Genomic DNA, 13,183 nt, shown 5'->3' with positions numbered 1-13,183 from the left:
TTGAAATCAGCAGCGCTTTTCAAGTTATAAGCATTATTGGTGAGCGGTTACAACAACGGAACTAGATACTTAGCAAGTTTATAATTGGGCGTGTTTAAAGAAGACAGTATAGGTCTGAGTGGTACTCCCTCTTTATGGATTTTAGGAAGGCCGTACATGATCCCGTATGTAGAGCCTGTAACGAAAAGGTTTTGGAAGGTGTTTTCCTCTTTGATGTTGTCCCGTTTCAGTACTCTGAGGAACCTATTAATTCTGTCTTCTATTTTGGTAATGTTTTGTAAATTGGGCGTACCCAATCTCTGACATCTTGATGTGTCATTGAGAATTGAGTGCATTTTATGAATATAATCCTGCTTATCCAAAACTACAGTTCCCTTACCTTTGTCAGGTCGCATTATATATACTTTCGTCTTTGGCAATTCCTTCAAAATACGTAAATCCTCCTTTCTGAAGAATGGAGCCCATCTGGTTTTAAGGTTGTTATACGCTTGATGGGCTAAGGCTGATAGCTGAGACCTCAAGTACTCGGCGTTATGACAAAGAGGCAATTTCGATATTTTCTGGAACAAAATTTCTAATGGTAAGAAAAACTGTTGGAAGTTGGGTTTATAACTTGGGAGGCTTTAGGACAGGATGCAGATTGTCCAATCCCGAATTATCTAATATTCGGAATCACTCTCAGATTTGTGGTGCCCGCTTGGACATCAATGATTTTAAGATTATTGGATCAGCAAGTAGAGACGACGAGTTGATGGTGCTGGAGTCCCTTCTTATTAAGACCAATGTACCAACACTAAACACCCAATCGTCGTCCACCACAACTGTTTTTAGCATAACTGCCTGTTCACGCAACTGTTTTAGCATAACTGCTGTTTGTTTACTCTCCAACGTTCTGTTTAGTCATCTTCTTATGTAATTTTCTCTGCCTTTTTAGTCACTTTTTAACTCTACCTTGGTAGGTGTTCCAATTTCAAGTTCTCGTTTTAATTTGTATTTGTAAATGTCAAATATCTGTTTGTGCTTTTTTAGATTTTTATGAGTGAGTGATGATTTTAGTATTCTTAATATATAATTTCCAGCTTGAGGATGCATCATGTAGATGTGAAACGTCGGTGTAATAAACGATACTGTGAAAGACATGCCTTTACCTCTTCAACCTGGATGTTGGTCGGGTCTGCTACCCCCTATGATTCCTCTATATATATATATATATATATATATATAAATATATATATATATATATTATTTATATATTATATATACGTATACTATATATATAGTTGTGTGTGTATCTTTATATAATATATATATATAATATATATATATATATATATATATAATATATATATATATATATATATATATCTATATGTGTGTGTGTGTGATGTGTGTAAGATATATATATATATATATATATATAGTATATATATATATATATATATACATTATGGATATATATATACCTATATATATATATATATATATATATATATATATATATAGAATATATAATAAGATGCTATATATAATAATAGGATCTATGATATATATACATAGATACATAGATATACATGATATATATATTATATATATCTATATATATATACATATATATATATATTATATATATATATATATTTATATATATCTATATACTGTATTATATATGTATATATTGTATTATATATGTATATATATATACTATGTACATATACATAATACATATACTACATATACTATATATACATATGTATATATATATATATATATATATATATATATATATATATATATATATATATATATTGTTGTAACTAATAAGGAAAATGGCGTTTTAGGTCTAACGGGCGGTTAAAATGACGATTTAGTTTAAACGTAAAATCTTTGAGTGTTTAACTTAATATAACGATAATTTTAAGCTAAATGTGATATCTTTTTAACTTAAAATTGGTATGGTTTTCGACAGATAAGAACACTTATTCCATTATTATTATTATTTGAAAGGTAAAGAATTAGATTTTTAATAACTAATAATATATGAAAAAAAATATTTCCTTATTATTATTAATTATTAATGTTAGGAAAAGAAAACGCAGATTACTGCTCGTTTTTTATTTTTATTTTGTCGCCTGGATAACAAATTGATGGCATCTTTCATCATATTGTTCATAAAGACCATATATTTTTTCTCTAATTTCCTCGAATTTTCTACGCGCCCGTCCAGGTATATGTACTTTTATTTTTTCAAATGCTTCAAAAGGTCTTCATTATAATTAATACTAACAAACACATATTCTTTGCCATTCCGGAACTGACTAAGATTAATTTGTTCTATTGTCTTTTGTTTAAACTCATTAAATAACTCCTCTACCCTCTCAACAGCTACATTATATTCTTCATTAAAACCTTAGAGCATGTCCTCAGTACGTGAATCATCAGCTTTCAAGTAATCACATATTCTTTCGTTCAATACACGAACTTTATAACAAAATTCGAGACCGTTTACTGTTTTGTAGTATTCATCGTTGTCGAGTTCATCTACCCTTTGGCACAATTCATCGTATTCTTCGTCTCGTTCGCTTTCGCACTTGTCACATAATTCCTCCACCAATGTTAATCTTTCTACTTCCTCGTACAATTTGCAATCTTTACACGTTTCCTTCACTATTTTTAGTATCAACATGATGATTTAGTCATAAGTACTGTTGTAGATTCACAATGCAATGAAGATGTGAGACACCACCGCTGACTGGTCCGGTTAGAACAGTAAGGCACCCTATAAGAAATGCCCGCATTTATATAACGGAAGGTAACATACAAACATGGAATTAATTAATTAAATTAATAAATACATATAATATATATATATATACCACACTTATATATTTTATATTTATATATATAATAATATATATATACCACACTTATATATTTTGTATTTATATATATAAAATAATATATATATTTTATATATAAAAATATTTTTTTTACTTTATATATTATTATTTTATATATAATGTATTTTATTAATCTTTCTTTTAATTAAAAAAAGACAAAGATCTATGGCAAAATATATCGATATCGATGTTATTGAAAAGTTATGTATCAAGAAAATGAAAAATATATTAGGAATATAACTAAAAGTATGGGAATAAACTTAGATACAAATGTAATTAATCATACTCTAGCAATAATATTATCATCTACTAATAATTCGATTGAAGGTATATACGACATTATTAACCTTTATGTTGAAGATATCATTCCTTTGTTTAAGAGACATCGTTGTCAACGTCAACGTCGTAAATTTTCGATTCAACGAAAGGTGACGGCAAATTCAAATCGCCATCTTCACAGACAAACTATAGGAAAGTTAATTAAACAACATATTTTTCGAGACGACAAATCTATAGCAGAATTATCAAAATTCTTTTATTGTGATGATTCAAATCTTTACATTTTTTTATATACATTTTTCAAAAAGAGTATTACTTGTGTATCGAAATTAGCAAAATTAATTTTAAAAACTCACCATAAAATTAATTGTTCATTCAAAGATAAACATTGTTATATTTATTTTGAATATAATATTCGTAATAAAAATTCATATACACACATGGAAGTCAAATGATTCTTCTTTGACACTAAGTACACAAAAGTCTTTTACTAAAACAATATTAATTCAATATTTTCATTCCTATTCAGGTTTTGTAATTGTGCCCAAATATAACATTCTGTTATTTATTTCATCGCATATACAATATACAAAGGGTCTATCTAAATAAATGTTATTCTGAACGCAACACGAATCCATCATACAACATAACCCCTCAGCCGTAACTTTCGTTCCAGTTTCGTCATTTTCAATCTCCGCCTTCGATTCAAAATAAATAAACCGCATGCTTTGGCCGCAAATAGAATCTTTTTAAACATTTTGTGGTAATTCGCTCCATCTTTTATGAATAAACTTAATTCGGGTATTTTATTTAACGCTCCGTTTAATTTGTAAGAACGTTCAAATTTAAATTTGGGCATATAAATATTATCGTAACGGACGTCTACTCCTGATTCATTTATAATTTTTATAACATTACCCATATTGGGGATAATATGATCTGTTAATTCCTTAGCTGTAGATATTCCACTCGGTAAAATGGTCAACATAACGACGCCATTGGTCGTATATGGAAAACGATAAACGTTACATGTCAAATCGCCAAAATTCATTGACAATGACGTTTTTATAGTAGTATTAGTCCTTTTCATCATTGGCACTTTTATTTCTTCGTTGGGTGAAATGGAAAAATTTAAATCTCTAGTATTTTCTGGTACAAATGGATATTTCCATTTTCCATTCATTATAGTTTTAGAATAAAATATATATTTCATTAATAAATGAGTAGCATCAATTGTATCGTTCTTTGTTTCATCTTCAATATTTTCTTCATTATTAATTACTATTTTAAACGTTGTCGCATTGTTTGAATGCATTATATTTTTTATTTTATCAACAAAATTAATATCAATGTCGTCTGCGACAATTTGAGGGAAAATACACGACAATGTTTTTGTTTCAAACGATGATGGTAACGCATTACTCACTTCGTTGACGATCGCATTTCTTGTCTTTTCTTGTAGATTTATTTCTTCCAAAGTTTTATCCTCTGCCGCTAACATCAATAATTTAAATATATTAAATAAACATTCTTTACCCAATATAGCAATTTCGTGGTTATCTAAATTTTCAAATATTTTTAAAAATAAGTTGTTAGTAATGACGGTCATTGTTAGGTAATAGTTATAAAAGTCGTATATCTAATATATATCTTCTTTTTTTATTTTTTTCGGTTCTGAAACGGGAAAACTTGACGGTAAAATCCTCTTACGAAAACAACGGTTAGAATTGATTTTTTTTCAAAATTAACACCATTCCCGACACTATATAATCTACCAATATATCTTCAAATTTGGGGGGCTTGGTTCACTGTGATACAATGAAGATATGAGAGCGTATTCACCACCACTGACTAGTCCGGTTAAAACAATAAGGCAGTCTTTTAATGCGAGCCTTTATATAATAATTTTCAAATTCAATATCCCAAGAAATGCATAAAGATATGCATTAATAACAATAATATTAATATTATGAAATCATTAAATTTATTATCTTTCAAAGAAAATATTACTTTTACAGTTTATCATTTATTATACAAGACTGTAATTTGTAAACAATCAAGAAAATATATAATGTAAAAATGAGTATTATTATATTTTCTTATATTTATTTATATGTAAAAAGTTTTTTATTTATATATAATAATAACATTATAGAATAATTAATAGTTATATTATTAAAAACAATGAAATAATAATAAAAACTATGCGTGTTGTAGCAAGAGAAATATCGACTTAATAGTTAAAATTCATTTTGTATCGAAAAATAGATCCAAGTTATAAAATACATTTTTTACCCTAAAAAAACAAAAATTAACAATGCCAGAGAAAAAAAAATCTCACCTTTGGGTAAAAAAAATAATGGTTTTAATGGAGTTTATGTTTTTTCGCCAAAAAAATCGGATGAAATAAAATTTCTGAATAATTCTTAATTTTATTAAATTAACGTTTTCATCACATTTATTATTTGCTTATAAATAATATTAATATAAATGTATATATTATATAAATAATACATATTTATTAATTAATTAATCTAATACAAACGAACATAATAAATATAATAATAATAAATAATATATATAAAAGAATAAATAAATATAATATATTATTTTTTATATATAAATAAAATAATACCTACCTATCTAAAATAATTTAATAAAAAAATAACTTATAAACTATTAGATTATTTAATTAATAAATATGTATTATTTTTATAATATTATATTAATCTTATTTTATAAGAAAATATAAACAATATAAAAAACGTTAATTTAATAAAATTAAGAATTATTCAATACCAGGATTTTTTCACTGATTTATTGTATATACTTCTTTCAAAAGAAAATATTATAGTAATATAAAATTAATTAAATATTTACAACATATTTGGAATATACCAAATTTTTTCGTAATATTTCATATCATTACTATTTGAATTAAATAAAAAAATTATTAAGTCAAATATCAGCTTTTTATTTTACCTAATGATAATAATAATAAATAATAAAAAAAAGTTTTAATTTATTATTTAAATCTAATCATTCTTTTTGTAATAACTTTATATATTCCTACTAAAAAAATTGGATAAAATGAAACTTCTGAACAATTCTTAATTTTATTGAATTAACATTTTTATTACATTTATAAGTTGGAAAATTACCATTTACTTAAATATTTTGTTTTTATATTTTTTTTATTAATAAAATAATTTATTACAAAATTCCTATTTTATTTAATTTTTTGTATGATAATAGAAATAAGTAATTTTTCGTACAAAAAACAATTTATTTATGATAAAAATGGAAATAAATTCTTTTGTAAAATAACTTGTTTTTTATATATTTATTATCTTATATATACATCATATTATCAAATAATAATAACAAATATACCAATATATATATTACTATTATTATAAAATATAAATATAAATTAAGTAAAATGGAGGATAAAACATGATAAAAATTACAGAAGATAAAATAAAGATAAATTAAAGGTTTCATAGTTAAAAAAAAAATAAATATCTATTTTTCATCAATGAAACCACTTCAATATTAACTGGGGATGGGATTTTATTATTATTATTATTATTATTATTATTATTATTATTATTATTATTATTATTATTATTATTATTTCGGAAGGAGACCCTCTCGTAGACATGTTTTGTTAAAAATGACTGCTGCTTCAGCACTATTAATCTTATAAAGAGTCTTCTCTATCTTTCTGATGACGGCTTTCTCGTTGTTGCTTAGACTGGCGAGCAACGCACCAAAGGGGCATGGTAAAAATTCGGTTGAGTCATTTGATTTATTATTGCTTATACAATTCTCCCTCTCTCTCTCTCTCTCTCTCTCTTCTCTCTCTCTAACGCGACGTTTCCTCCATGATCGACAGGACATTATCAAGCGATAACTGCTGAGGGACTGAATTCCAGTGGCGAGTCCATCTCCTTTTATCGTGGTGTTGCGAGCTCTATATATTTATTATATATATTTATTATATATATTTATTTACCTAATTAATTAATTCCATGTTTGTATGTTTGTTTGTATGGTGTTTTTACGTTGCATGGAACCGGTGGTTATTCAGCAACAACAGTAGTTATTGTTTTGTGGTCATACAAGCAAGACAACGAACTTTTTGCAGTGAAGGGAATTTTACGTTTCCATAGTAAAATCTTTTATCAATTGTGCTATAATATCGAGGAATTTACAAAGCTTCGTGTTTATGTAGTTGAATTAGCATTTTGCACTATTCGTTTAAGAAACGAATAAACGAAAAACTCACTCAATTTTTATATTTTTTAAAATTATATCTGAATTGTGTTTGTATGTGTATGTTTTTATATTTTATTTATTTATTTATAATAATGTCCTCGGATTATACCTGCCCCAAACGGTTAGACTTCCTCCTCAACATGCCGCCCGTCCCACGAGAGGCTTCACGCAAGCACGCATGGAATGCAGAAGACAGATCTCTCAATATTTTTGTCAAGGTGAGGAAATTGTATTTCTGTCATTTACTGTAGTATATGTAGGCAGCCATTTCATGAAGTTAAGGTTTGACTGTTTCATTTCAGTTTAAACTGTAATATTTTATGATTTAACTAAAATTTTATTTTTATATGGTCAGTAGTATGCTGCATTTACTTGATATCATTCTTATCGTTGTATTATTGCAGGAGGATGACAAAATGACGTTCCATCGACAACCTGTTGCCCAGAGCACAGATGGTATAAGAGGAAAAGTTAGTTATACAAAAGGTCTACATTCATGGGAAATACACTGGTCTACTCAGCAACGGGGTACACACGCTATTGTAGGAGTTGCCACTAATGAAGCACCTTTACATTCTCAAGGATACCAGTTAAGTGCCATGTACATGTCCACACACCTAGTTATTTGAACAATGTTTCCCCACCTTTCCCTCCTCCAGTATGCACAACACATTTAAAGAAAGTTTGCAATAGTGACTTAATCCTTATTGTTCCCTTCCAGGGTTTGTTTGTGGCAGTAAATGGAACCTAGTCCATGGGGCGGATGGGTAACCTAGGCCGTAAAAGTAAGTTTGTTCACCAATGCCAGGCAAGGCAACTCGGACATTACTTATCCTTCATTATCATTAAACAACGATGAGACCTTTGTTGTTCCAGATAAATTTTATGGTAAGTAGATGATTATTATTATCCTTATTGTGATTGCAAAACACTTTGTCTTATTATGTTATTATCCAACTTAAAATAACATCCTATATCTTATTTTCAGTTGTCTTAGATATGGACGAGGGAACGTTGGCATTTGTTGTAGAGGGTCAGTATTTGGGAGTAGCGTTTCGTGACCTGAAAGGCAAGAAGCTTTTTTTTATAGTTTCAGCTGTATGGGGCCACTGTGAAATTACCATCAGAGTAACATAGGGGTGGACTAGATCGTAAGTATTGCAGTAGTTTTTACTTTTTCCAGAATGAATTGTGCTTAATGTTGGGAGAATCATAAAAGAAAAAAAAATTAAATTTCCAAGATAAGGCCTTTCCTTGATGCATCAGAATATTTATGAACTCACTTTTTTTTATTTTTCTTTATCCATAGCGGAACCTCTACCTTTGATGGATTTATGTCGCTGGCTAATACGACAGGCTGTTGGTAAACAAAGGTTGACTCGTTTATGGGAGCTAAATTTACCTGAGTCTGTTACTCAGTACCTGCTGTACCACGGGGAGGCCAGCTCTCGTAGCACCAACGTGACATCCGAACTTCGTCGAGAGTGAACCTCTGTCACCAGAAATACACAACTTTTACACCCCAATGGAAGGCACGAGAATTGAACTCATGGCCTATGAGAAATTTTATAAATATCTTGGTTAAATAAATATATTGTGAATATTTTCTCTTACTTATATGCACAAAAAATAAATTTAATAATATTTAGGTTTTGTAACTATATTCCTCGTAAATAATAGCGCTGCGTGAAATTTGACTTTTTTTTTTCTTATATAAAAAAAAATAAAATTGAGTATATAATAAAAGCAATCATTTTGTTATAATTCATTCAATATAATAATGAAGCGAAAATTATTAGTACATAATGATAATAATGACAATAAAGAATTGCCCCCAACGATAATGAATAAATCATTTCTGTTTTTTAATGTAGATTTGGATGATTATACAGGGAGTTCACCTCAAGCATTGGGATTTGATAAAAGTCATCGTTTACCAATTATTCGAATGTTTGGTGTAGATGTCTCGGGTAATTCGGTATGTTGTCATATTCATGGATTTTATCCCTATTTTTATATGAATTATCCAGAAGATAAATTATTGTTATTAAATAATATTGATTCATTTAAGAAACTAATAAACGAAAAACTTGCCCAAAAATTATATTTTTATAAAAATATTACGGATTTTATTCTTTCTATAACAATAGTAAATAAAAGAAATATTTATGGGTATAATTGTCATAATGAAGGCTTAAAACGTTTTTTAAAAATAACGATAGCATTGCCCAAATTAATTCACAAAGTTTAGAATATTTTAGAATTAGAATTGAAAGGAGAAAACGAAGATGAAGAAAGAAAAAATGAATTTTACGAGGACAATATTGATTTTATATTGCGCTTTATGATTGACGTTAATTTATCGGGATGTTCTTGGATAGAAATACCACCCCAATCTTGTATTTTTAGAGATAGCAACAACGAAAACGAATCCACATGTCAAATTGAAATTGACGTATTGTGGACTAATATCATGCCCCACGATCAGGTTGAAACGAAATGGGCTAGTATCGGACCCCTCACCATTCTTTCTTTCGATATTGAATGCGCAAATCGGTGAGGTATTTTTCCTACGCCCGATACCGATCCAATTATTCAAATTGGCAACGTTATCGCAAAACACGACAAATTAGAAATGAAAAAGGTAATTTTTGTGTTGGGTAAAAATTGTGACCCTATCGAAGACGCCAAGATATTTCTTTTTCATTCTGAACGGGAGATGTTAAAAGCCTGGTCTCGTTTCGTGCAAAAGGTAGTAGACCCTGATATTATTAGTGGATACAATATTAATAATTTTGACTTTCCGTATTTAATTGATCGTGCCAAACATTTGAACATTGATGATCAATTTTATCTAAGTAGGATAAAAAATGTAAAATCTGTCATTACGAGTTGGGGGTTTGAAAGTAAACAGGTGGGTAAACTCGTTAATAAATGTATTAACGTGGAGGGTCGATGTATTATGGACGTTTTAAGCATTATTAAAAGAGAATACAAATTACGGTCTTACAGTTTGAATGCGGATTCTCAGTATTTTTTAAATGAACAAAAAGATGATATTCACCACACCGAAATATCAGAATTACATCGCACTAGCGCCCAAACAAGATGAAAATTGGCCGGTAATTGTTTAAAAGATGCCCTTTTGCCACTAAAATTAATCGATAAATTAATGTTATCTATCAATTACATTGAAATGGCGCGGGTAACGGGAGTCCGTTAACTTTTATCCTCACGAGAGGTCAACAAATAAAAATAATGTCTCAATTATTGCGAAACTGCGCCTTGGAAAATTTTATCGTTCCGTCGTGTGAAGGGGGATTGAAAGGGTATACGGGTTATCAGGGCTCTACAGTCATTGAACCCGCAAAAGGATTTTATAACTTTCCTATCACGACGTTAGATTTTTGTTCATTATATCCGACCATAATTATGGCTCATAATTTATGTTATACTACATTGTTATTAACCAATAATGATAAAACCATATTAGCATCTATGGATAATTATACTAAAACGCCCACAAATAATTATTTCGTCAAGCCTCATATACGTAAAGGTTTATTGCCTAGAATTCTAGAAAATTTACTAATGGCGCGCAAAAAAGCCAAGGATGATCTGAAATGTGAAACTGATCCGTTAAGGAAAAAAGTTCTAGATGGCCGACAGTTAGCCTTAAAAATATCGGCCAATTCTGTATACGGACTTACAGGCGCGCAAATGAGCGGTAAATTGCCTTGCGTTGAAATATCTCAGAGCGTGACAGCGTTTGGACGCGAAATGATTATGTTTACAAAAAATAAGATCAAAGAGAAATACGTTAACGCCAAAGTCATTTACGGGGATACAGATTCTGTCATGATAAACTTCGGCGTCGATACCATCCAAGAGGCCATAGTATTAGGTCAAGAAGCGGCTGCTTTTGTTACAAACTTTTTTATCACTCCAATTAAATTAGAATTTGAAAAGGTATATTTTCCCTACTTACTTATAAATAAAAAACGTTACGCGGGATTATATTACACCCGTCCTGAAAAATTTGATAAAATTGACTGTAAAGGCATAGAAACCATTCGAAGAGATAATTGTCGATTCACCGCTGAATTAATATCCAAGGTTTTAAATATAATTTGATCCAGAGAGATACAGAAAAAGCCATTACATTGGTTAAAAATACTATATCTGAATTATTACATGATCGGATCGATATTTCAAAATTAATTATTACAAAAGAATTAACCAAAACCAAAAAAGAATATAAGGCCAAACAAGCTCATGTGGAATTGGCCTATAAGATGAAATTTAGAGAATTCAGTACAGCCCCCCAACTCGGTGATCGCGTTCCGTACGTCATAATTAAATTGGATAATAATGAGAAAAAGAATACACCCTTGTATCAAAAAGCCGAAAGTCCCGAATACATTGTAAAACATAATTTGCAATTGGATTATAATAATTATTTAAAAAATCAAATTAGAAACCCCCTATTAAGAATATTTGAGCCTATTCTCGGATCAAATGTTGAAAAAATTCTATTAAGCGGTGATTATATGATTTCCAAAACTGGAACTGTTTTAAACATTTTATCTAAACCCAGAATAATGTGCATAAAATGCAACGCTAAATATATTCAAAAGAAAAAAATGGATCAGAAGACAATATGTTCATTTTTGAAAAAAATATATGATGATAGGAGAAAAACATTTATAAATTAGTGGTTAAAAAAAGAAGGATGCGTATGTTAATGAGGTAAGTTTTAACGAATTAGAAATAAACAAAATCAAACATTTAAACGAGAAAGATAGAAAATATATTCATCATTATTTTGAATAGTTAAAATGCATTTTGTCGCAAGCAAGTAGATTTTTCATTAATAAAAAATGCATTATCTCAAGAATAATAATAAAATGCATTATCTCAAGAAAGGAGATTATTAATAAGGAATAAAATAATATATAATTTCTTATTTTAAAGATAACATAAAATTATAACATATGACCCTTCCCACAAATTTACTATTATAAATTTATTATTTTTATTATATTATTATAAATTTATTATACAAAACATATAATAACGATACTTTGTATTTTGATTTCCTGGGAAAATGTACTTTTATATACTCTACTTGCATTTAATATGCTTTATTTATCTTTTCGAATGATATCAATTTGTTTAAGATTTTTGTTTTTAATAACATAATAACAATAATACCTCTCACTAATCAACAGATTATAGAAAATAGAATGTTTTTTTTTTTTAATATTGGGAAAGAAAACAAAATTACAATTTTTTTATGTTATTTATTGATTGGATAACGAATTGATGACATTTATTACGATATTGTTTATAATGTTCATATATTTTTTTTCTAATTTCGTTGAATTTTATACAAGCCTAAACAGGTGAATGTTTTTCTATTTTTGAAATGCGAACCATGCATAAGCTAATTACTTTTTTATTTGGATACTACCTCCACAACACTGTACCTGTCTTGAGTGTGCCCCTGTCTCTGTTTTTTATGTTATTAGGTCCTTGGTTCCCCTCCTGAAAGGTAGCGGTCTGTTTCCTTCATTCTGTCTGTTGAATATTAGTTTTTTTAATTTTTTAATTTTTGTTTAAAGATTTAATATTTTTTAATTTGTAAATTTCTTAATTCTTAAGTCTTTGTAATATTTTTATATATTATAATTGCGTTTTTCAAGCTTTGAAAATGAGTCGGTGTC

The 13,183-nt window shown here is 28.3% G+C and overlaps 2 pseudogenes; both read left to right on the top strand.

Moving 5' to 3' along the window:
- Window positions 1-7,549: 7,549 nt before the first annotated feature.
- LOC135209303 (protein gustavus-like) lies at window positions 7,550-8,945 on the top strand (annotated as a pseudogene).
- A 355-nt stretch (window positions 8,946-9,300) lies between these two features.
- On the top strand, window positions 9,301-12,172 carry LOC135209291 (DNA polymerase delta catalytic subunit-like; annotated as a pseudogene).
- Window positions 12,173-13,183: the final 1,011 nt, after the last annotated feature.

Source organism: Macrobrachium nipponense, chromosome 11 (genome assembly GCF_015104395.2).
Source record: "Macrobrachium nipponense isolate FS-2020 chromosome 11, ASM1510439v2, whole genome shotgun sequence".
In the NCBI taxonomy this organism is placed as follows: Eukaryota; Metazoa; Arthropoda; class Malacostraca; order Decapoda; family Palaemonidae; genus Macrobrachium; species Macrobrachium nipponense.
Note: the sequence above shows the minus strand (reverse complement) of the source record. Positions and strands in the feature narration are given on the sequence as shown.